This window comes from Polypterus senegalus, chromosome 3 (assembly GCF_016835505.1).
Source record: "Polypterus senegalus isolate Bchr_013 chromosome 3, ASM1683550v1, whole genome shotgun sequence".
NCBI lineage: Eukaryota > Metazoa > Chordata > Cladistia > Polypteriformes > Polypteridae > Polypterus > Polypterus senegalus.
Window position 1 is genome coordinate 61,544,517 of NC_053156.1, and position 27,424 is coordinate 61,571,940.

Sequence of the window (27,424 nt, forward strand, 5' to 3'; positions counted from 1 at the left end):
CAGAGGTTCTCAGTCTGTCTCATCGATACTAAGCTTTTAATTAGTGGTACATCGTACCAAAATGGATCTACATGAATCAGCGTAAAAGTGCAGCATTTAAATAGCTGATCATTTTTTCCAAAATAGCATGTCTTTTAAAGACCAAATAAATAGAGCATAACATACTCAACCTGCTTAATTCAGTTCAAGGTGAGAGGTTGGTGAAGGGTGGCAAAGCAGGAACCAACCCAGAGGTGATCAAAAATCCATCACAATAGTTAGTTTGTTAATACTTTTATTTCAAGTTAAAGTTAATTGCCATGTGTATACAGTATAATAAGATTTTTATTTGCATGTCAATCACCACGTATAGACAGAAGTAATAACAAAAAAACAGATAATGAAAATAGCACCACATTTCAGTAGGTGGATAGAACATTAATTTCCAAAATTCTTGAAAAAATAGTGGCTATTCAACTTCATTCTCATTTATCTCAAAATAACCTGTATGAACAGTTCCAGTCTGGTTTTCGTCCCCTCCACAGTACAGAAACGGCACTTATAAAAATTACTAATGACCTCCTTATGGCAGCTGATTCTGGTTTAATTACTATTCTCATCCTCCTTGATCTGAGTGCAGCCTTTGACACTATTTGTCACACTTCTCTTCTCAATAGATTATCTTCGATTGGCATTACCCACACTCCACTCGATTGGTTCAGATCCTACCTCTCAGGCCGCACTCAGTTTGTTCAGCTTAAAACTTTCACATCCTAACACACTGTTGTTACTTCAGGTGTACCCCAGGGCTCTGAATTCAGCTGCCCGCATCATTACTAGAACCCCCTCTATTCACCATATCACTCCCGTTTTGCAGCAGCTTCATTGGCTTCCAGTTCAGTTCTGAATTCAATTCAAAATTCTCCTGCTAACTTTTAAGACTATCCAAAACCTTGCCCCTCCATATCTGTCTGACCTCCTCCATGTTGCCATTCCCTCCCGTACCCTTAGATCCTCTTCCTCCATCCACTTGACTGTCCCCTTCGTCCGTCTTACCACTATGGGGAGCAGAGCATTCAGTTGCTCTGCTCCCCAGCTTTGGAACTCACTACCATCTGAGCTTAGAAATATTGAATCATTTTCACTTTTCAAATCTAAACTTAAAACTCATTTGTTTAAGACTGCTTTTTCTCTTTGATTACAATTGCTGTCTGATTTTAACTTTTGTATTTTACTTTTGTTTATAATCTGTGTTTTGTCTATTATTCGGTGTCCTTAAGTGTTTAGAAAGACGCCTACAAATAAATAAAATGTATTATTATTATTATTATTATTATTATTAAATACACTCACATCAGGTCTGCTCATTTAGTTGTCAATATGAGTGGCCTTATAACCTGTGGATAAAGACTGTCCTAGAATCTTATGCTATGGGTGACAGTGGTCTTGAATGGAGAAAGGTGAAGGTGACTGTTCAGGATAGCTAAGGTCTTTAATAATACATTTAGACTTTCAAAGGTTGTGTTTCTTCTGTATGTCTATTTGAACTTTGTACAAAAGAATTGTGTGCATCTTAACATCAGCAAAACCAAAGAGCTGGTTACTGACTTTCATCCCACCAATGTCTGCTGACTTTTCAAGGAGTTGGATGTAGAGGTGGTCCACTCCTACAAGCATTTGGGGGTCCAAATTAATGATAGGTTGTTTCTGACCACGTAGGAACTATGCAATAAAGGGCAGAGCAGACTCTTTTTTCTTAGAAGACTGTGTTCCTTTAATGTGGCAAGTGACATCCTTCACATGATAGCCATTGTGATTTTTCTGGGCTGGTAACATCACTTGAAGAGATGCCCACCAAATCAATAGACCAATTAAAAAGGCAGACTCACACAATCTGTGCCCCACCCCCCGAGGTTGTAGTGAAGGAAAGAATGAAAACAAAACTGAGTACCATTATGAACAATGCTGCACATCCCATCTAGAACACAATAACAGCGAGGACTTTTAGCCAACTAATTATTCAGCAGAAATGTGTCAAGAAACGCTACGGGGGCTCCTTTATACCAACAGCAATGCACTTGCATAATGCCTCACTAGGCCTGGGACTGTCAAGTCAGAAGTTTTCTTTCTTTGGAATTTTCTAATTTGTTTAGACCAAAGTGTGTATTTATTTTTTTTATCCATCCATCCATCCATCCATCCTCTTCTGCTTATCCAAGGTCGGGTCGTGGGGGCAGCAATTTGAGCAGAGATTCCCAGACTTCCCTCTCCCCAGCCACTTCTTCTAGCTTTTCCAGGAGAATCCCGAGGCGTTCCCATGCCAGCTGGGAGACATAGTCTTCCCTGGGGCCTCCTCTCAGTTAGATGTGCCCAGAACACCTCACCAGGGAGGCATCCTGTTCAGATGCCTGAGCCACCTCATCTGACTCCTCTCAATGCGGAGGAGTAGCAGCTCTACTCTGAGCCCCTCCCGGATGACTGAGCTTCTCACCCTATCTTTAAGGAAAGCCCAGACACCCTGCGGAGGAAACTCATTTCAGCCGATTGTATCCGCGATCTCGATCTTTTAGTCACTACCCATAGCTCATGACCAAAGGTGAGGGTAGGTATGTAGATCGACTGGTAAATTGAGAGCTTTGCCTTACAGCTCAGCTCCTTTTTCACCACAACAGACCGATGCAGAGCCCGCATCAATGTGGACACCCCACTGTTCCGCCTGTTGATCTCACGCTCCATTCTTCCCTCACTCGTGAACAAGACCCAGAGATACTTGAACTCCTCCACTTGGGACAGGATCTCACCCCCAACCCTGAGTGGGCTCTCCACCCTTTTCCGCGTAAGGACCATGGTCTCGGATTTGGAGGTGCTGATTCCCATCCCAGCCACTTCACACTCAGCTGCGAACAGATTCAGAGAGAGCTGAAGATCATGGCCCGATGAAGCAAACAGGACAACATCATCTGCAAAAAGCAGATTTATTTATTCAGCTACCTTTAAATTTCCCTCTAGGGACAAATAAAGTTCTGTTTATCTATCTATTTATGCCTTGAATAAATGGCACAAAAAGTGCCACTAATATCTTCTGCCATTTTCATCATCCTCTATGGTGCTTTGCGGTCCGAGGTTAAACATGTGTCATACACCAGGGTGAAATGCGGCACAGTGAAGATCTGACTTCACTGCTCTAAATTCCCACTTTTCTGAAGTTTATACATGTGGAAAAGTTGACAACTTCCGATCAATGCCAGGAGCTATCAAGAAGGTACTCAATGATTTGGAAATGGTAGACAAAGACATTTTGCTTGGATTAAAATGGCTGAAATCAAACAAATTGCTTGGACCAAATAATATTTATCCTAGAGTGCTCAAAGTGGTTAGTGACTACAGCTTGAAATCTTTAACACATATTTTTCAAAAATCACTTTGCACTCGGGAAATGACTACAGATTAGAAGCTAACAAATATTGTTCCATTAAATGAAACAAGTGATCAGGCTGATCCAAGTAACTATAGCCCAGTAAGCTTTACAAGCATCAGGGGTAAATTATTGGAAGCATTTATTAAGGAAAAAGATCAAGCAGCACATGTCTAGGATTAGTGAGCTCTCAGCATGGATGTAGACAGAGAAGACTGTGTTTCAATAATAAGCTAGAATTCTATGAAGATGCAACAGAAGTTTATGATCAGAGGGGTGCATATCACATTATTTATCTTGACTTTCTGAAGGCTTTTGATAAGGTCCCACATGAGAGACTAGGCCTCAAACTAAAAGAAGTCGGAATTCAAGGCATGATGTGTAGGTGGTTGCAAAATTGACTTAAACACTGAAAACAAAGAATTAGGGTGAGAGGAACTTTTTCTGAACTATGTGATGTTAAAAGTGGTATCTCTCAGCGATTAGTGCTGGGACTGCTGCTATTTCTAACACTGTGTATGTAAATGATCTTGTTACGAATACAAATAAAAAGCTGGTGAAGTTTATAGAAGATACTAAACAAGGCAGAATGGTGGATAGTACAGAATTAGCCTAATTATTAGCCTAGACCTAGACAGAATTCAAATTGAGTACATTTATGACAAATAAAATTTCCATCCATCCATTATCCAACCCACTATATCCTAACTAAAGGGTTATGGGGGTCTGCTGGAGCCAATCCCAGCCAACAAAGGGCGCAAGGCAGGAAACAAACCCCAGGCAGGGCACACACACACACACACACACACCAAACACACACTAGGGATTGCCAATGCACCTAACCTGCATGTCTTTGGACTGTGGGAGGAAACCGAATCACCTGGAGGAAACCCACACAGACACGGGGAGAACATGCAAACTCCACGCAGGGAGGACCCGGGAAGTGAACCCAGGCCTTCTAACTGCGAGGCAGCAGCTCTACCACTGCGTCAACGTGCCACCCTCAAATTAAATTTTATATAAGTAAATGTAAGGTCGTAACAATTTTCGATGTGACTACAAAATGGGACATATAAATTTTCAAAGCACAACTTAGATTAAGTATCTTGGAATTGTAGTGGACATAACTGTATACATCCAGACAGTATACAAAAATGATCAAGAAGGCTAAAAGGATAATAGGTTACATATCACGATATATGGTGTTCAATTCAAAGAAGGTTGTGCTTAAACTTTATGATGCATTAGTAGTGTGTCATCTGGAGTAGTACATGTAGTTTTTGTCTCTATATTACAAAAAAGGCATTTTAAGGGATAGTTGTATAATCCAGTTTTATTTTCTTCCTTGTACCCAGTGTTGTTGCTCCACTTTATAAAGAATTAACAGGATAGGTAACAAAACACTACTCTGGACATTCAAATGACACCCTCTGAGCAAATTTTGGGCTTAGCCTGACGAGACAAGATTCACTTGGCTTAACATCTTGTAACAGCAGACTTTTAATTATCCACATCACATGTAAACTCAGGAGTGGTAAGAGATGTGATGAAGGTATGATAAAGTCTAAACATGTCCCCCATACAACCTCTGAGAGCTCCTCTCATTTCCCATTGGCACTAATATGTGAGTGCTTCCTGCATGTTATAATGGATCTGTGGACTAAGAGAGATGCTCTTTTTGCAATAACATTAAAGTAATTCTCCTTGTATCGATGTAGTTTTCCACCCACATTCCAAAGACATGCTGGTTAGGCTGACTGGCATCTCTGAACTGACACTGTTTAAGTGGTTGTGCCCTGTGGTGGGCCGGCAGCCTGCTTGAACTTTGCAACAGATATTACTGGGATAAAACAATTAGGCAGGTTCAAATAAAAATGGATAAATGAATTGCAAATAGATAACTCATTTTAAATCAAATAATAAAATAAAAAAGTTAAGTATTTCATTCACAAATTTAAATTACTGTAATTAACACTATGAGCCCTGTTTTAGTAGAAAACCTGTGCAGACCATTGGAGAACATCCATACTGTGTCCAGTCTGTGTTATATTAACCTTAAATTCCAGTGGACAATGTCCAGTCTGGCTCATTTTTAACTCTCCAGTCCAGCTGTGTACCATTAAGCCTCCATTCCAGTGGGCAATGCCCATTTTGTGCCCTATAAACTCTTCTGTGCAGACAAGAGTGTGCAGTCTATGTCATTTTAACTTTCCAGTCCAGTCAATACTGTTCACTCAGTGTTATATTATCTCTGCAGTCCAGTCAAGAGTGCCCACCCTGTGTCACTTCAACCCTCCATTTCAGGGGTTGTTGTCCACCCCATGTCATATTAAGCCTCCATTCCACTGGACAGTGTCCGGTCTGTGTCCTATTAGCTCTCCAGTGTAAAAAGAGTCTCCAGTCTGTGTTATTTTAACTTTCCACTCCAGTCAATACTGTTCACTCAGTGTGATATCATCTCTACACTTTAATCAGGAATGTCCACTCTGTGCTACTTTAAGCCTCCATTCCAGGGGTTGGTGTCCACTCCACGTCATATTAACACTAAAATCCAAGGGAGACTGTCCACTCTGTGTTACATTAACTCTCCAATTCAGTGGAGAGGGACAGCTCTCTTTATAAGATCGTCACATCTCAGAGCTCTGTATTTATTTATCTGCACACTTGAGTGAATGCATTAAATTTACTGTAGGTTTTCTGCTGGCTAGTGTTAACTTGGTCATTTAAGGTCAATTGTCCATTTAAAAGTGTACTCTTTAAGTACCCTCATAATCCACTGTACACTATTAGCTATAGTAGTGAGGGGTCACATCTTTTATTTTCACCATTTGCTAACAGCTAAACTGCCGCCATTCCTAACAAAGCATAAAGAAAAAACAAAGGCAGCCATCTGTGAATTATTCACGACGCCCCCATGCCCACCTCCCGCCCACATTTTTTTTTTTTGTTCTCTCTGCTTGTTTGAATAGACAGGCTGCTTGTAGTCATGCATTATTGACAGTGCGGTTTTGCAAAGTGCAGGTAGTGAGAACACATTAGGCCGTACCTCTTATCTGGAGCTGTTCGGTTACTCTGAGAGCATTAGGCAGTCCCAAGTGAAGCCGTCCCGGGAGATGGGAAGCTGCAGCGGTGAGTCTGTAAAGAAAGGGCAACAGTTAGTTGTTTTCTGATACTTTCTGGGGACAAGCTTACAAGGGAGAGGGAATTATCTGTGAATTTCCATGAAAAAAAAATTGAAAGCTCTGAGAAGTGCTTTTCCCCTTGTGAATGACCTCCAGGCGCCATCGACTCACACTTTGATAGCTGTGAAATGACACCGGCAGCAAAAAGAAACCACAGAAGCCATGAATAGCTCACTTACTCAGGCTCGGGCACCCTGTGCTCTTTCCCTAAAGCTCTCCTCTAAGTAGAACCCAGCACAAAAGTGACCACCACCTCAGGGCCATCCCAGGGAGGAAGAAGACCCAGTGACCCATATCAACAATGTGGTCATATGCTGGGGTCAAACGTTTTGGGATGGAACACGAGGAAGGAGAAATGAACAGAATCTCGCCTTCTGATGGGTGTATTGACCCACCAGGTACCCTGAAAAAGACCATTAACTGAACAATATTTCACATATAATCAATTTGAATTTGGCACTTTCCTGTGTATAACAAAGGCCTTGAAGACAGATAATAGATTAATTTAAAAAATATTTGATATTTGATATCTCCTGTCCTATGTGAATCCTCAGCGTTCCTCCTACGCCTTTCCTTGGAATCCTCATGTGTCCCTCTTAGCGGGCACTGCCCCCCTCTCAGTCATGTTCCTGTAAAGCCTGGTTCTCAGATTCTGTCATTTCAGAGTGCTTGGCTTGCCTTCTGACCACTTTTTGACTACCACCAATGGTAAATGGACTTCCATTACTCGCTATGAAAATATAATTTGTATTCTTGTGAATGCTTCCCACCCTTGAAAGCAATTCATGCTGCTTCTGAGTAGTATTTAGAGATCCAACATTGCTTGGTACGTTATTTGCTTTGTTATCAGTGAAATGCTCCATTTTACATTCTTTTATGAAGAAATAAAAAAATGGCACAATCAGGAATTGAGCTCCACACTCCTAACATATTGTGTCATCATCCCTACCATTGAGCATTCATGGCCAAACTGACCAATCAGACCAAAGCCAAATCAAACAATCAGACTGAACACACGCACACACACAAACACTCATGGACAGTAGCATTATATTATCTAGTCAAATAAGGAAACTCATGGTAAGCAATACAAAAAAATAAAGATAAATATTAACAAATTAATAAAATATAAATATAAAAGATGCAAACTATATCTTTTTTATCTAAACTTTCCCAAAGTCAGTAAATGCTCCCAACCTCCTCCTCTTCCTCCTCCTCTCTCACTACCTACTGTATTTTGCTCCTTAGTTCTCAATTCTATGTTGTATCTGATGGAGGCTCAAGAGGTGAAATTCGACTTTTTTGACTTTCCATAAGTTGAGTTGGCTTTTTACCTTTTATTAAGAAATTGTGTTTGCCTTCAAACTTCCAGTATATATCAAGCTTGGCTCCATTCATAAAACTCACTGAGACTAATGATAACAGTGCAGTATTGGTAAAATCTGTAGCCTGTAGCTTATGGAGGGTGCCATATAAACAGAGCTTTATACGATAAGGAAAGTTTAATGAACATATAAGAATGTTTTGGATTTATTATAAATAAGGGTATTATATTAAAATGCAGGCTAGAATTGAATTCATGAACATAGCCGTGGGCTTGGGCCTAGGCCAGCAGCATCAGACACACGGTTGAAACCAACTGAGAAGGGGATGCCAGCCCATTGAATGCCTGCTTACACACACACCTACATAGGGTCAAGTCTAAGGCGTCAATCAACCAGTCCTTCTGATGGTGGAGGAAAACCTGCTACACATGGAATGAACATTCAGACTCCACACACATCACTACTAGGATGCTGGATACACATCAAAGAAACACTAACAATTGCACCCTCCTTATTTCATACAAATCAGTAAAAATATAATAACACTAGCTAACATAAATATGAGTCTAACTTCATTCATCCATTTTCTAACCTTCTTATCCAGTTCACAATGATGTAGTGTCAGTGCCTACCCTCAGCTTCAATGCAGCTTGCTTTATTTCTGTGTAGCTCTCTTTAATGAGTGCAAGCTTCTTAGGGAAATGTGACAAGAATGGATGCAAACTTTACAAATTACTACATACACTTATTAAATACACATAAAAAAACAGATTATTTAAGTACAGAGGAAGCAAAGCAGTTTGAAACTAATTCAGTCTTTGTTTAACTACAGTGGTTTCAGAAAGTACTCAGAACCCTTTACTTTCTGCACACTTTACTCTGTTGTAGATTTAATTTTAAATGGATAAATTTGCACACTCAATAACCCATGATGACAAACTGAAAACATGTTTTCAGAAAGGTTTGCATAATTACTCAAAATTAAAAACTGAAAGCTCTCATTTAAGTAGCTGATCCTGGCAGCATTTGGTGAAAGGTGGAAACCAACCCTTGTCATGGAGCCAGCTGCTCATATGAGGCCAATTCAGGGTGACCAATGACGCTTTTAAATGAAGATTTGAATAGATCCATGGAAAAATAAACATGAATGACACTATCTTAATTCAAGATATTGAAAAAAAGCTAAAAATGAAAGTCTCCAGATAACAGCTGCTGCAGGAAATTCACGGGCATCACTATTATAAATAGCACAATATTAATAAACCTCAAATACCAAACATGCCATTAAAATAAAGCTTGGCTCCATTCAGGAAATTAAGTGATCATAAATACAATATTTCAACAATGCTCCATAAATGTGAAAGAGGTTGCACTGGTAAAGCTTGGCTCCAGTAGTATAACTAGAGGAACTGAAAACATAAATATAAATAACAAAGCTAATGAGATTATTTCTCTAGATGTAAAGATGAAAGATGCCACATATATGAAAAATGGCCCAATTCATAAAACTAACTGAAAGCGTAAATACTGTAGAAGTGACAGAATATTTATATTTGCTACTCTGAATATAAATAAGACATTTGCAATATCAGTAAATCCTTTAGTGAAACTCAGTGGAAACATAAGTATGAAGAATACAATATAATTAGAATTTGTGCATAAATATGAAAAATCTATGGTACAGACTGGCGTCCTGCTCGAATTTGGTTCTCGCTTTGTGCCCAACGCTGAGATAAAGGCACCAGCTCCCTGTGAATCTGAACTGGATGAGCAAGGTAAGAAAATGAGGGACACATAAAATGGCTTATATAAAGTGCATTTACAAATTATCATCCCTTTGGAATGTTCTCATTTCATTCTTAGTATAAAATAATGAATCACATTGGATTTAATTTGGATTTTTTGACATTAATCAACAAATAAATTACTCTTTAATGCCAAAGTGGTGAAGCAGTTCTTGCCTGCACAGACTCTCCAATCTAATCCACTGTAGCTCGTAACTCCTTCAGAGTTCTCATAGGTCTTTTGGTGGCCTTTCCTGCAAGTCTTCTTCTTGCACGACCACTCAGTTTGGGTTGATGGCCTGCTCTAGCAGATTTCCAGCTCTGCCATACTCTTTCCATTTCTTAATAATTGCTTTAACTGGACTCCAAGGGATATTCAATGACTAGGATATTTTCTTATCTCTATTCCCCGACTTGTGCTTTTCAATTTCCTTGTCATGGAGTTGCTTGGAGTTGCTCTTTTGTCTTCATTGTGCTGGCCAGGCCACCATACAGACTCTCCAGATTAGGTGCCTTTACATTACAATCAATTAAACCCCCAATCAGGTGGTCTCCATGGAACTAATTCTGTGACTTCTAAACTCAATTAGCTACACCAGTAATAATTTAGGAGTGTTATATTTAAGGAATGAATACTTTTTGTGTAATTAATTTAGACCACTTTGCGGGGATCTGTTTTTACTTTGACATTAAGGTGTCTTTTTCTGTTGATTAGTGTCAAAGAGCACATTAAATCCAATAAGATTCATTGTTGAACAAAAACATATGAAAATATTCAAGGGGAAGAATAATTTTTATAGGCATTGTTAATAAAGTTTAGCTCAATTTATGAATTGCATTGCAGATATAAAAAGCAGTATACAAGAAAACCTTCTCACATTGATTATTATTATGAATGGCCTAATATTGTATACTCAAAATGAATATTAGTACAATCACCACAAAATTTAGGGTCAGTTTTTGTCTTATCATAAGGCTACTCAACAGCAAGAGAAGACCTAATGCATGTTAGTTCTTTAGCACATTTTTGAATACTGATGTAAAGTATTAATTGAGATACGTAATTAGGCAGCTTACTGTACTGTTTTCACATGAAAATACATTTGAAGTTAACATTGAATACAAACAAAGGAAACCTATTAAAACCATACATAAATTCAAAAGGTTTGATGCATATAATGGTTTTAACAGTGAATTCCTCCCCAAAGTGCTTTATTATGTTCTTCTTAATAAAATAGTTGCCACATCCTGACAAGGTTTAGAACAGTGGACAGGCCACCAAATCAAGTGTTTCAGCCACCAGTTTATTTTCTAACCTCTCTAATCTCATTGTAGGTTCACAGGGACCAGGAGAGGAACTAGCGGTGGACCCAATGTCAGTTCATCTGAAAACATATTGGGCCTGTTAACTTAATGTGAACACATGGAGATTGGGGACTCTCCACAAAGACACTGAACAGGCTGGTATATGAGGCCATGTCCCTGGAGCTGGCAGACAGAGGTGTAAATTACTTCACCAAATAGAAGTGTTTCCATCATTCTAAAACTTCAACACAAAATAGGACCAGTAGCTAAGGCATTGACTTTAAATCTCAAGGTTACCTCTTCAATTTCCATCTCTGCCTCACTAAGTGACCCTTCCTGACCAACTTACTTAACCTGCTTTCGCTCCAGCTGTAAAATATATCCATGAATAGCTGTGACAAGTTATGATCTCATAAATTGCTTTGGGTAAAGGTGTCAGACAAACATATAATTGCAATAATTTTTAGTCAACTTAAAGGCTGGAAGTCAACCTGCAAGTCTATGCAATATATGAGGGAAACCAGAGTACTCACATAGACACGGAAAGAGCGTTCAAACAGTATAATCATGCTATACATGTTTTAAAGTAGGGCAGCATGTTGGCCTAGTGCTTAGTGCTGCTGTCTCATGGACCCAGAGGTGTGGGTCCTAATACTGCGTCTAATCATTGTCTTTGCTGAGTTTGCATGACCATATTGGCTACTCCTTGGATACGCCAGTTTTCCTCCACACATCTCCAAAGATTTGCTTTTTTGATTAATTAGTGACTTTAAATGTATCCTGTTTGCATATGCATATGGATGGGTCTTGTGAGGAACTAATACCCTGTCCATGGCTGCTTCATGCCTTGACCCCAAGTGCTGGACCCTTGTGCTGCTGAACTGAATTAAGTAGATGGAAGTATATACGTATGAAGGTTATAATTATAAACCACTTGCCAAAGAGGGAGACAAAAAGCTTCCAGAATTACACATATTTAGGTAGGCCCACAGTTCATGACTAAAAGAATGAAAGACAGGAAATATTCAGATGGCTTTGCAATCCTTTCTTGGGCATTTTAACAAAGCAGTTAAAGTCTAGGAAAATGTTCAAGGCAGAGGTGGTGACATGTGAAATGAGAGTGCAGGCCCGACTGTGTGGTCAGACTGTAATGACTATACGGCAGGCAGTGTGGTGTAGTGGTTAAGGCTTTGGATTTCAAACCCTGTGGGTTCAAATCCTGCTACTAATGCTATGTGATCCTAAGCGAGTCACTTGACCTGCCTGTGATCCAATTGGAAAACCAATAGAATTATAACCAGTTGTATCATAAATGTTGCAAGTTTCCATAGATAAAGGCAAATAAGTAAATGTAATGTAAATATGTAACGACTCTGTGTAGTCATGTCCGAATCAGCAGTGATGCAGGTCAGTGTCCACATTAGATAAGCATCCCTGTCTAATGCCCAAATCAAGGTCATGGGGATTCACAGCCTGTTCTGGCTTAAGGAACACAATGGAAATAAAATCTGGGGAGGGCATCCACAAATCACAGGGTTACAATGGATAAATGATAGATTTAAATTACAACTCAACAAGTATTTGCAAAAAAACGTGTGAGCCATAATAGTTACACTCTTGGATAATAACCCAAATACCTTCAGCAATAAAGGAATAGTGCTGACTCAGAGCTGCAAATGTGAGTTCAAAACCCCACCAATTACTTCTTGTGTAGGGCCTGTTGCGTTTATCTTGAGTTTATATCAATACATTTGTAGTGTTCTGGTTTCTTCCAAAACCAAAATTGGTTTATGTGTGTGTTTGAATTAACTCGGTCCATTGCCTGCGTTGATCCCAGTGTTGCCAGGACACAGTCTAATTCCCTCTGATCTTATAATGGAAAAGTGGGTTCAGATTTAGACCTGATGAACAGGACTATAGAAAGTTAACTATAGACAGAATTATATAACAGTTAAAACTCAGAAGGGAGCTAAACATGCAAAATCAAAGAAGTACATCAATATGATCAAAGGCATAACCAATAATTAAATTGTGCTTGGCATACACTGTTTCAGGAATGATGTTTAAAAAAATATGTAAGACAATAAATAGAGAAGCATCATCAAAACCCTTAAATGTATGGCAATAGCCATCAAATAAAATATTAAGATATTGTATATAATGTAATCAAGTGAGGGATTCAATAATCAATTCTCACACACGTAGCTTCAAGGCTCACCATGCACTAGAACAATGTAAAGAGGAATACTATAGTGATTACACAGGTAGTTTAGGCATTGTCAACAGTTGATTCATGCTGTGACCCACTTACAGAAAAGGTGTCATCATCCATTGTGTACCTGCATTTACCCAAAATTACCAATATTCTGCAGCTTCAGTGAGATTAATGGGGTTCAGCAATAGCTTCACACGTTAAAATGTATCCACAGACAAAATAACTTCATTTTTTTAAATCTTTAGCAAAAATTCAAAGTAAAACAGTTCACACAAAATAGGGAAAAATTTGATATAGCAAAAAAAGGTTCTTGTTTAAGAAAAGTTCAGTTTAAAGCTTATATGCGTTTCTTTAAGTTGCTTATACAGTTGAACCATTTCCAAATGGTCAGAAAACTGTATGCCTATCCTATTTTCATGCTGTAAATGGGTCTTTCGGTGCCCGCTAGCTATGAGAAATATGCTAAATAACAACTGACTCAATTAACACTCTGTATTACTGATTATAGCAGGAAAGTTCTATCTCATAATAACTTACAGAGGGTAAAAGACTATACCATATTCTAACAGCTCTTCTTCTATAGGAGTCAAGCAAACACTATTTAACTTTAAGCATTAACTTTCTAAGATTGGCTCTTACACACTATGTTAAGCATCAGACAGAAGGGATGACAAGGGGTCTCATTTTATAAAGCTTGTGTATGCACAACAGGAGGCTTGAAATGGGCATACGAAACTTCTCACGCAAATGTTGGGATTTATAAACTTGACAGGAGAACATGCATATATTTATGGCAACACTGACCAATACGTATGCAACATTTTTGGGAAAACTGCTACATGACGGTGCCATTATTCAAGTAGGGAAATGCTGCCATATCAGTTAATGACTCACATGCATACTAATTCATATGATCAGGCTGTTGTTATAATGTGCGTTGACATGACAAAAATATTATCTCAAAACTAATATGATGTACAGACTGTTCCATTTTAAGAGGGCCAATGCTGCATATTTAGACTGAAGAACATTTTTAGTTATTTGTTAGTTTATATCAGCTACCTGAGGTCATGTCTCCAGGGAATTGGATGACAGGTCAGGAATATCTCAATCAAGCTTCACTTCGTCATGCCAGCTGTGATGAAAGCTATTTACTGGCACTGCATCCATTTTTCATATGGTGTGGGTGCGCATACTGTACATAAAAGCATAACATGTTTTTTCCAACATAAAAAGGCAATCTGCAGCAGTTTCCAGTTCTCCTAATGTAATCTGAGCACATTACTGCACTCATACTGCAATAAGGACACCTAGCGAAAATGAAGCTCCTTTTGCTAACCATGAGCAGTGACATTCCATCAACTCACAAGTCACCTTTGAGGCCAAGATGAGACAGACACACATCGTGGATAAGTTGGCCTGCATCAATATATAAGTAATTAATTTTAAGACAAAATAGCCTTGACAGATGTGATGGTTGGCGTATAGTTAAGTGACTGGCTAAACACTCAGTGTTTCATATGGCCTGTACTATATTAATTGCAACAAAAATCATGCCATTACATGTGCCGGGTAATAGCAGCTAACTGTTTGGATGTTGGCAGACTACACCTTTCCCCCGACTCCCAGAACACAGAAGAGAGGCGCTATAATACCGTGCATGATCTTGCATTCTCAGTTACAGAGCACCGCCTGATACTCTTGAATTCAGGTGGTGGTGTGTCAGAGTGTCAGGTGGGAGGCTGTTCTACCAGCCAATGAAGTTCTCCAGCATCCTAATTGCATATGTATGAGGCTGATTAGCATGCTCTACATATGAATATTTCAGGACGGATTTCAAGGCGCATTCACGTACACACATTTACAAGGTGATTTTGATTTATAAATGGTAAATTGTGTAGAAATATTTGTATGCAAGGTTTTATAAACCTGACTTTTTTGGCATACACATTTTCCCATTTTTTTTAGCATGTGCATGTTTTCACACTAGAATCAAAGCAAAGTTTTATAAACGAGGCCCCTGGAGAGGAAACATAAGATGAGTAGAGAATCCAAATTAGAAAAGCAGTCCCATCCTTCCACTAAGCCAAATCATAAAGCAAGTATCCTAAAGTGGAACATCAAAGAAAAAATCAAGAACCAGGAAAAATGAATAGCAAAACTAACGAATGTATTACAGTTGTTTTCTGATTTTGAGTTTCCACAAACGCAGAAAAAGGAATGATTATCACAGGTGACCTTTTAATTCACTGCGTCCATCACATCAGGCACCACAACCTCCCAGTCCACACCCACTGGCACCCAGAATATGTCCTAACAATAGCAGTGACAGGACGGTGGCACGCTGAAAATCAAGATGGTGTGGAGAAAATCCGTGAGATATCCATCATTATTAGAAAGCAACATTATAGAAAGAAAACAATATCAGAATTGAATTCTACAACCAAAACTTAAATAAATAAAATTACTTACAAAGAGCAGCAAAATGGGCTCAGAAGAAAAAATGAATAAATACACCAATCATAACACCCTGCCACTGTATCGGAATGAGCAGGTTAAGAAAACAAATGAGCCATGGGCCTCAGTGGCAGACTCTGCTGCACATCATTTCACTGACTTTTCTTTGTGCAGGAATTACTTTTTCTAATTAGTTTTGACACCCTTTGGCACCCACCCTACAACATAAATGAAGAAAATATGAAACTCCCAAGGAAACTAAGCAGGTTATTTTATTGAGAATGGCTTGTACTGCCAAGAATCATCAGCAACTGAGGGAAAGCCTGTGGCACAGCAGTGATGATCCTAGCCTGGCGGCTTTCAAAGGAAACAGAGAGTTTCATCCAAGACAAGATGCAATGGGATGCATATGTTATGATTACCCTGAAGGAGAATGCCAAAACGGCAAAAATAAAACTTAAATATTTAATTTATTAAATTAAACATTGATAATGAAAAAGTAAAGAGAAGAATGCACACTCCTAAAAATACACATAATTCTAAAATTTAAAAAATTGCAAACACTGAGCTAATTAAAGTGGCAAAACTAAATAAAAAAGAAACACTCAAAAAGAAAACAAAGAACGAAAAGTAAAATTCAAACCAAAATCAACAGTTTCCAAATTTCAAACAGCACCAAATAGATCAAAAGAAAAAGATCCAAATAGAATTTAATCTAAAGACCAACAGAAGTAAAGCACAAAAGGAGCTTAAGAGTAAAGCTAAGCTAGTTGATGCCACAGCATTGAAGGGGGGTAACAGGTGGGTGAAATAGGGCTCTACAATAAGCACATAAACGTCCCAATTGACTGATAGTAGGAAAAAGGCCACAATCCTGAAAATAAAGATAGCAGAAAGAAAAAAATAATCCACAGACAGATACAATCTTAACAGTATGGGTCCTTCAACACGTCCTGGGTGGCTTCAACCATAAGCTTAAAACTCTTACTTCTTCATCCACTCAGGCAGGGCAGAACTGTTTACTAAGAAATATGATTGGCTAAAACAGTTGTTACTCTGACTGGCTATTGGTCAATCAGTGTTGATAAATACATCTGAGGTCAGCACTTCATGAGTTCTATTCAAGTCATGTGTGGTCTTCTCAGTCCTCTTTATGCATTGATGGTGTGTCCAAAGTGGTAGAAACCAGTACAGTATGTGCATTTAAATTATTGAAAGGAATGCTACAGACATTAAAGCACATATAAACCTTACTGCCAAGCTGAAGCCTTTCAAGCTAGAATATACTCATACTTTTTAACACATTTAATTATTTCACTCCCTAGACACTGAGAAAATTACTTTTTCAATCTGGATTGTCTACCAAAGGCACTAATGATGTGGCAAATGTGAAGTTGATAGCTGAAAAGGTGCAGATGGAAAATATTCAAAAAATGAGGGGAGGGGGACAAAAATGTGCCAAAAGTAAATAGTTTGGAAATTCTAATAATAATGATGACATTTATATAGCTCATTTCTAACCTATTCAAATCACTTTAGGTGGACAGTTTGGAACCACTTCAACCACCACCAATGTGCAGCACCCAACTGGAAGATAGAAGACAGCAGCCATTTTGCACCGGTACACATACCACACATTAGCTATTTGGTGGTGAATGAAGTGAGAGACAGTTAGCTAATAAGGGACAGGTGATGATTAAGAGGCCAGAAAGACCACGTCATGGTGGATAATTTGCAAAGACATCGAGAAACACCCCAGTCTTTTCAAAAGATTCCCACTGATCTTTTATGACCACAAAGGGACAGGACTTTGGTTTTCAACCTCATCCAGAGGATGACACCAATGTTTACAGCACAGTGTCCCCATCACTGAACTTTGACGTTGGGATCCACACACAGGGTAAGCATCCCCTGATAGCCTCACAAACATCTCTTCCAGCAGCAACCCTAGTCTCTCCTAGATGGTCTACAAGCCAAGTACTGGCCAGGTCCAAGAATGCTTAGCTTCAGCTGGATTACCTGTTCTGCAGTGTAGGTGATATGGCTGTTTTAAGACAGACAAGTTCACATATTCATCAAATCTTTTCCATTGGCAAGTTTGAAATTTCAAAAGTGTTTCAATAATGTTGTATTGCACTCAAGGAGCATTGGCTGCATAAGTGAGCCACATTTTTACAAAGTCACACATTCAAGTTGCTGCATGAAGACAGTAAGGCAGATAGATAGACAGGCTTGGCTATCATAGTAGGTGCTTCTCACATTTCTATGTGAATGCACCTACAAAATGTTTCAAAGTATCATTATAGTGGAGTAGTGGTTTTTGCTGCTGTCTCACAGCTCCTGTGCCTTTTTCCAAGGATCTGCATTGTGTGGCAGATGACAGTGTCCTTGCCCCACTGAGATGCCTGGAGAATGGAAGGACCGGGAGAGAGGCAATATCTTCCCCGGGATGCAAGAGGGCAGCCCCCCTGGATGGCATCGGGGCCACAGGACTGGAGCTTAGAATCTCAACCCTGTTGGGGCCCGTGACCACTGCCAGGGGGCACCCGGATCATTCTGGTGCCATGGGCTGCAGCACTTCCGCCATACCAAGAACACCTTGAGCTCATCCGGGTGAAATATAAAATGGGTCGCCTCACTCCATTCGAGGAGCCGGAGTCAGGAGGCAGAGGACAGAACTTCTGGGAGAGGAGTGGAGGTGGCAGGAGAAGACAAAAGAAAAGAAAGATTAAAGGACAGAACATTGTTGGTGATTTGTGCACTGTGTGCTATAAAAGAAAATAAACTTGTGTGTTTTTGGACTTCGGTGTCCTGTGTCTGTCTGTAGCCAGGCTGATCTTCCACAATGGATTTTTCTCCTGGTATTTCAGCTTTCCTTCCTCATCTCAAAAATATGTTAACTAGTGTTTTTACATCGGTTATGTATAAGTCAGTGCATGAACACAAATGGTCCCTGCAATAGACTGGCATCTCATCCATGAAAGACTCCATGTTTTAAGATCACTGAGAATAACCCTGAGCAGTTCAGAGAATGTTGTGTTCACTTAAAATGCACATCAGACACCTTAGAACTCATTCAATTCCAGGAAATTTCAAACTTATTTTAAGATATCTTTATTAAATTTTGAGACTTCTTGAAATAACAAACCTTTTTGGTATAGTTTAAAATCATTTTCTATTTTAGCATTTAGTGCCATACCTTGAGTAGTCATCATTGCTTCCTCATGAGTGAAAAATGACATTCAACATTGTTCATAATAAAATTGCAGATGTCGCTCATTAAAAGCTCAATGAAAGTCCCTTGAAACTGAGTTACTGAAAGTGACCAGTTTAAATACTTTTTTAATTGGAATTTCTGACTCACATGGTTGCATAATGGGTAGTGCTACCACCTCATGGATCATCTGTTCTGGTTTGAATTCCATTTCTGTGGCCTGCTTAAACTCCATACTAACATTTTACTTATGCTCGAAAGGCAAACACAACATTTGCATAAAAAAAATTGGTTTTATAAAACCGTACACACACATCATGTGGCACGCCCAGTTCCTTTATAAATCTCAAATCAAGTTAATAAGCAGTTACATACTGTAAGACAACTAACACCCCTAAAATGATAAAGCTAGCAAAAACAATGCACCAAGAATGTTCATAATTCTTAAACATGGAGGAGTGCCTCCTTTATGGATGGGGCATCTTTGTGTCTTTGCAATGTTGGAGTAGCAGTTCCCATTTCCTCTTGCTTATAACATTGAAATTTCGTACATTGTGTTTGTAGCGAGTAATTCCATCAACACCCATTAAAGGTGTCAGTCTATCCATCAATTTTCAGACATGCTTAACCAAGTCAGGGTCACAAGTTGCCTATCCATATTCCATCAGCAATAGATGCAAGCCGGGGACCAGCCATAGAAAGAGCACTAGTGCATGGAAGTGCACACTCATACAAATTCTCACATGGAGCCATTTTAGAGTGGCCAGCTCATGTAAGCTGGTGGAAGTGTCTAGAGCAGAACCCACAGGAACAATGGGAAAACGCAGTGACTAGGTCAGTATTCTACAGGACTGTAGGCCTTTGGAACAGCAGTGCCACCCAATATAAATTGTTTTCTTTATAAATGAATAAAAGAGCAACAGAGGTTAATAAAGGAGACAGGCGTGTGACTCCACAGAAGGAATAATACAGAACATGACAGAATGAAATGAAATAAAAATAGATTACAACATTAGAGAGCAAAATGAAGCAGGGACAGATTAGACGGATGTGTGCACCTCAAATTCTGACGGATATCATGTGCACTGCTTTATAGTTTTAAGAGGCTTTCCATCATTTCTGCTTAAATTCTCCGCTTCATGAAATGCAAAAGTTTCTCTCAAAGCCTCAATGAGAAGTCAAGCAAAATGACACCTTTTATTGGCTAACTGTACAGATTACAGTATGCAAGCTTTTGAGGCAACTCAGGCCCCTTCTTTAGGCAGGTTGTAGTACAGAAACTAGAGTTCCCCGTGTTTGTAAAGACACTAGGACAGAGACAACATTGGAAAATCTTTTTTATTATTATTATTATTATTAATTTTATTGTAATCATTCCATACAAATAGATCAATTTTTACATAAACATTGGAAAACCTTTAACAATAAGAACAGCTCACCACTCAAAATGGTACTTGTAGGAAGCACCCAGAATCAAACCTGCAACCTCTTGATTATGAGTCAGTAGTTCTTACTGCTGTACTACCCAAGCAGTTGTGTCAGTGTCATACCCTAACCCGATTTCTTTTTCTTCAGTTATATTCTTGAATAAAAGCACACTTGTTTTGTTATACTTGTTCATTTTGTGAAAGTGTTTATTTGATATTTGGACTTCAGTCTTCACACATTATACACTTCATGTCAAAATTTGTCATTAGTACTATAACATGAAAAATGTTTCTGTTTTAGGTATGTGTTCAACATTTCCTGCCATCCCATATATACCCAGATCATTGTAGACATGAAATGTATGTGTTCCAAATAATGATATATTATTTACCCTTTTTACTCCAGGCACCTCACCCCCAGATAAATAGACTTGAGCTGTTAGAACTTTTTGTCACAGTTGAGCTGCGGCAGTGGGGGGGAGCGGATCAATAGCAGGCAGCTTGCTGCTTGTGCTGATCGACGCATTTACAAAACAAAAGACGCTGATGGAGAGGTGTGAAGGAATTTAATGTGGCCCGGGATTACAAGTTTTTTGTAGGCTTCAGGAATTCTAGTGTTATGTAGATCATCTTCAATTTAAAAAATTAACAGACCTCTCCAGCGATGTATAGTCAGGATCTTTTGAGAAGATAACTGTCTGACAAAGGCTTTTGAAGTTTTGATGAGTTTTCCATATAATGTGGACCTGTAGTCCAACTGTCTCAGTCAGTTAAAGACTATGTTGGACAGTTGTCTTATCAAAAGATCCTGACTATGCATTGTTCTCCTCTCCTGCTAAATGAATCTTAGCCTCGACAGGTCTGTTCATTTTTGACATTGAAGATGACCCACTTAAAGGTTTTGTTCCTTTTCTAGTGCCTATATAAACACAGGGAACTCCAGTTTCTGTACTACAACCTGCCTGAAGAAGGAGGCTGAGTTGCCTCGAAAGCTTGCATATTGTAATTTGTTCAGTTAGCCAATAAAAGGTGCCATTTTTCTTGATTTCTCATTGCATCAATAATGGCTAACACGGTGTAATACCTTACTATTTCAAAGCCTCAGGAGATTTTATGAATGGACTAGTGTCTTGGATTCATTCCCTGACATTTTCGAAGAGCACAATTTTCCAAGAACATAGAAACCTTTGTAATAGTCACCATGCCATATCCCTCCAGGAGAGCATCAAAATGTCATCACCTTACCTTGGATGTGAATTTAGGTACCTTGTGCTTCTGGGCCTTTGTACAAATCATTCAGTGGTTCTTGGCTGTTTCTACTAAAGTAACACAATTTCTTCTCAAGATATCATTTAAACAATAAAAAAGAATCAAAATGATAAATAGTATCTATCCATTTTGGTGTCCATGGTTAAAGGAGGGTGTGTACACGTGCTAATGTCATTTTTGCTGGTGGATTGTTTAGAGAATTTGCTGCTACATGTCATGTGTGCGTGTATAGTGCAGGACAAACTGGACATTGCCCATTTTGCTTGGCTTTTAATAGCACACAACGCCTGCTAACACAGCAGATTTAACAGGAAAAACTAAAGTCAATGGGTGATCTGTGGCTCCACCAACAGTTTGGTCAGCTCTTTACTTCCATTGATAACAAAGGTGTAAATCAGAGTTGAGCTGACACCTCTGCAGATACTCCTTCAGGCAAAAAAGTGCCCAGATGGACATTCATTTTAGACTTGTAACCTTTAACTGAACTCTGGCTGAATGTGATGGACACCACGAAGCAGGCAGTGGATCTGTAGCTGGAAATGACTTTGACCCAATCAACAGAGGTTACACCTTCCTTCAGAACTAGTTGCATTCATCTCTTCTGTCTCTCTGGAGAGCTGAAAGCTGACAAGCTAATGTCTCTGGGGTGAGAAGAAGCCCACTCTCTGAGGTGCACAAAGCTCAGAAACATTCTTTGGACTGGAAGCTACTCACCACAGAACCTTGGATGCTATGAACTAGCTTTAAGATCCACTCTGCCAAGCCAAACCAAGTGCTAGTGACTGGCCCCTGCCTGAGAAGAGTGAAAAGTGCCATTATGGTAATGATTTTCGCTCTGAACTTGCAGAGAACACAACAAAAGGCCAAACAGCAAGCAAAGAAATGCAGCATCACACCACATCATGGATAAAAAAAAACATGTAACAAAAACCAAGAGTGCACTCCAACACAAGAAGAGTGCTCCTCTTGAAACTGTAGGAACAACACTCACAGCATCAAACATCATCCTTGAAAGCCTGGTATTGTAGAACTGTGCCAAGATAAATTAGAACTCTACATAGCCAGTAAACAGCCAGCCTCTTCTCTGTTATATGTTTGTCTTTCTCGTCTGCCAGATGTCCTGTCTTCTATGTTGATATATATGCATTTGTCATATTTCTATAATCTTGAGTTTATCAATAAATTGTATCAAGTCCCTCCTACAGAGAAAGGTAAGGAAAATAAAGTGGGAGTCTCACCTAATTATTTAATTAATTACTACAATTGCAAAACTTGATAATTAACTGATTAACATCAAGCAATCAATTCCTCTTCTCACATCATCCACAGTTTCCTACATTTATTTGGCGTCTCAGGGTGGGCCATGAAACAGAGATCCCTCACAATTTCCTAAAGTTGAATTTGATTAAGGTACAGCATTTTTTTTGCTGTTTTGTGAGTGTGTTTGGGGTGTTGCATGCTGGCAGTGAAAGCAGGTGACAGACTTCGGCAACGGCAGGCGTACCACATCTCAGTAGTAGGTCAGTAAGTAAATAATTAGCCGGATTCATATCCGTTTATAATAAATAAGAAAGTGGCTATCCAAAATAAGAAGGGATGCAAAAATTTACATGCAAGCTAGCGAGCTGTGGGAGATGTGGAGATAAAGGACACATCTGAAAAGGAGGATGTTTATGGGTTGGGGTTCATTTGTTTTGGACTTAGTTTTGTGAATCTTGACTTGCTTGTATGGAATGTTATTTGATTTTAATAAACTCAATAAAATGATAAAAAAGGAGGACATTTAAGCAGTTATAGTATAGCTGCACTGGGTCTGAAGAAAGGAAGAAGCAAAAAGACAGCTTCTTAGAAAAAGGCTCAAGGGAAAATCTAACGACATAAAAACACTTTCAACAGGCAGCTTAAAGTGAGTCAGTCGCAGAGTGAAGAAAACTTTTACTAGTAAGAGCAATTTAAAAGTTAATACACAGGCATAAAGAGGACCAGTAAGCATTAAACAAGGGAATGTAGTTTGTTAAACTCGTAAATTAATTTATATCTCGATGTGTGGAGTACAAGTCAAGGGAGGTTTTGACTGTGTACAATCTCCATATTATGAAAAAGACATAGCAGCACTAGAGAAAGTCCAGAGAAGAGGGACTAGGCTGATCCTAGGATTTCAGTGGATGAGGAACAATTAAAGGAACTAAACCTTTTCAGATTAAACAACCAGAGATTAAGAGGTGATGTGATCAAAGTGTTTATTATTATGAAAGGAATCGGCACAGTAGATCCCAATTGTTACTTTAATATCTTAAGGGCAGACTTCGCACAAACGTTATAACGTTTATCTTCATAGAAAATAACGTATTCATGTGTGGTGGAGAACAGAACTTTGGTTACCTTCAAATCTCAACTCAATGTTATTTTTGACAATCTATGTGAGTAGGATGAACAAGTGTTTTGGGCTGAATGACCTGTTCGCATCACAACTGTTCTAATGTTTCTAAACGACTTCATCCATTAGCGGTTTACAAGATAGCCAGAATCTGTTCTGAAATCATTGGGTACATGGAAGGAACCAACACTAGATGAGTTACCAGTCTTGGAAATGCATGTCTTTCAGGAGTACTTTAGGAAGCTTCACATAAACATGGGAAGAACATTCATCCATTTTCCTAATCTGCTTTTCCAGGACAGGGTCGCTGGGAAGGTGGAGCCCATCCCAGCAATAATTGCAAAAAGCAGGAAGAATCCTGCACATCTTTGAGAGGAAACCCATATGGACACAGGCCAGATAGATAGATAGATAGATAGATAGATAGATAGATAGATAGATAGATAGATAGATAGATAGATAGATACTCCAAGGGTAAATATGCAAACTCCATGTAGTGTGCTGGAAAGAACATGCAAACCCTTTAATGGGGTGTAACTGCACTGTAAGAGCAATCGATGAAAAGTGTGCAACTCCTCAAACATTCCATTAAACCTTTTACAGTATAACCAGTATAGCATCACATTTTTCTCTCTTATTCTAATTCTGTTTTCCATCCATCTAATTTCAAACTCAATTAATTGAGGTCATGGCTGAGTGTGTGGAGAAGCACTTAGCACAAGGCAGCAACAAGCCCAGGACCAGGGGCCATGGCAGTCTCACAATCTACACCATACTGTGTATATGTATGGGAGCACCACAATACAACACAAACATGGGAACAACATGCAAACTCCAAGCAATTAGTGACCAAGATGGGATATGAACCCTGGTGGTGTGAAGCAGTAGTGTTAACTAATAAAAAAGTAACCAAACTTTGTCATAAAACAGGGGCTTTCACGGTCATCAATATCACAAGGAAGGAAACGATTATACAAGAAAAATAGTTTCAAAAGCTATAAAGGTATGATTGCATCATTCCAAATAAAGAAAAGTAATCAAGAAAAAGAACAATGCAGTAACATAAAGGTCATATTTGCACAGCAGTAGCCTCATAGAACTACAGAAATGGGTTACTGTCTGTCTGCTGTTGTCATGTTGCTCCTCAAAGAGTGTGTTTTTTCCTTAACATCCAATAACTGTGCAAGATGGTTTAATAGGCAACTCTAAATTACCCAGGTATGAAAGTGTATCTTGGAAAAAATTGAGGTCCCTTCCAAAGTTGGAATTTGTGGCTGTGGAAATGAATGGATGGTCATCTTAAACCTTATGCTTTGTGGTCCCTTCACCACTTTGACCCATGTAATAACCACATGTATATAAAAAAGTGGTTTGAGGTTTAATTCTCCATTAAAGTCACTATATAAACTAAGCATTGAATAAGAGTAAGTACTAGTGAGAGAATTTATTCTGTGCCCAATCCTGCTGGGTTTCTGCCTCCAATACCCTAAAATGGATTAAGTTGATTTGATAATGAATAGATATTTAGAGGGTTCAAAAATGGATGGATGAATGAAGGTGACCTGTTAGTTAGGATAATTGGCTACTCTGAAGTGGCCTGGTGTGGGTTTTTGTGTGAGAGTTCCCTGTCTTGTTCTGACATTTTATTCAAGGCTGCCACCTGTTTTGTGCTTGATGTTGCCTGATCGGCTCTATAACAGAATTAGCAGGTTCAGAACATGAATAGAAATAATGAGAACAGAATGGAGATTAATTCTGCAACTATTGTGTCACAGCCATTTAGTCTAAAATTCAGACAGCAGGTGCCCACACTGCCAGCGATGGGACACGATGGCAGTAGCTGCCACTGCTGCTTTCTTGGCATACAAATAGCAAATTCATCTTTTTTCTTTTCTTAAGCCTAAACATCTGAAATTCACATATGCCTTTGATGAATCCCAGCCAGGCTTTGAAATCTACTTTGCAGACAAATCCCCGTTCTGTATTAACACAAATTCCTGTAATCACTGCTCCAAAAAAAAAAAAAAAAAAAGAGACACGGATTACTTGGGCCCAGTCATTTACTGCCTTTCAGAATGGCTCCGAGTGTCCCTTCTGCATCGTAAACCCTTTTTAAGCACAGGGATTTAAAACAGAAGCTCTTGTATACATGTGACATGAGCAGCAGGTTATGAAAAATCGACAGAAGCTTGTCAGACATTTTAGGTCTTTCTGTGGTCACTCCCCGCCCTCAGTGAGGCTGACACAATTCTTGACAAGAAAAGCCTACATCAGCCCAAAAAGAAATTAATAAGATACGGGCTGGGTCGCACACAAAAAACATAAAGCAGATATGCAGCTGAGAATTTAGAAAATGAGAGGTGGACAAGAAGACAAAATATTGACTCTGTAAAGCCTGACCTACCAAATTGTGAAAGCATCCTCATCTTGCCTCTCACAAGCCTGCTTGTCTCACTTTTCATGAGGTTGAACTTTTGATGACTAAACTCAGCTCCTTTTTCTGGATTCTAACTTTCAGCTGACTGCAACTCCATGGATGCTAAGCTATCACAGACCTTCCATCTTGAATGCCTGATATGAAAATGTCTTGCAGATTCTTCCAGTTGACCCCCACAGATCCCTTCTTAATGAAATGATGTCTATGTGCTGAATTGTTGATTTGGCCCATTCTTTGAAGTCTTAAGACATCTAATTTCTCTGGAAGGTAAAGACCAGCTGATCATCGTTTTTCGGAAATTGACCAAATTCCTATCGGTTGATCTTAGACAATGTAGAATGGGTGACTTCATATTTCTTAAGATAAGCTTCTGTTTACCTCTATTTAATGGTGGTACACCTCTTGACCAAATCACGTCACTATAGACTGACCTCAGGATTTCAGACAATCATCCTACATTGTGTTTGGGGGCTAATATGTAGCTGACCTCGTCTGAAGCCTGTCCTCGCATTTCTGTAGATCAACATTACATTTGTGATGTCTGGCTTGTCTTATCCTGACCTGAATTTCCTTCAGAGAAATGCACTGCTGGGGTCACATCCCTAAAGGCCAAAAGCTTATTATAGTTTTCACAACGGCCTTCCATCACTAGAGTCTCAGCTCTTTGAAGACTGAAGTCCACTTAGATCTTTGATGATGGTCTTCTTAATGTATGTATCTCCAAATGCTGACCTCTGTGACTTCACACTGAAAAACTCAGATCTATGCAAACTAACCTCATACTGATTTGACCTGTCTGAAGTCAAAGTGTCTGTCCATTGCAATTCTCTGCAGATTTCCAAAGCTGTTGCCAAACAAGTACCGACTGACTTCATATGATGTCTCTGGAGACTGCCTGAAACTAACCATAGCTTTCAAATGCTGAATTAAACAGTATGACAGATTAATTAGGTATCAGGTTCTGTTCATGCAAATGCTACATTCTCTTTGATGACAGCCCACTTGCTGAGTCTAACCTCTAAAATTGGCGTGCTACTC

The 27,424-nt window shown here is 39.1% G+C and overlaps 1 protein-coding gene across 2 annotated transcripts in view; it reads right to left on the minus strand.

Moving 5' to 3' along the window:
* The window catches only part of tafa3a (TAFA chemokine like family member 3a), a 333,968-nt gene that overhangs the window by 175,008 nt on the left and 131,536 nt on the right, over positions 1-27,424 (minus strand). For both annotated transcript variants that reach the window (XM_039747299.1, XM_039747300.1), the window contains exon 2: positions 6,441-6,529. The gene's annotated coding sequence lies outside the window, so the exon portion shown is untranslated. The remainder of the gene's footprint in view (positions 1-6,440; positions 6,530-27,424) is intronic.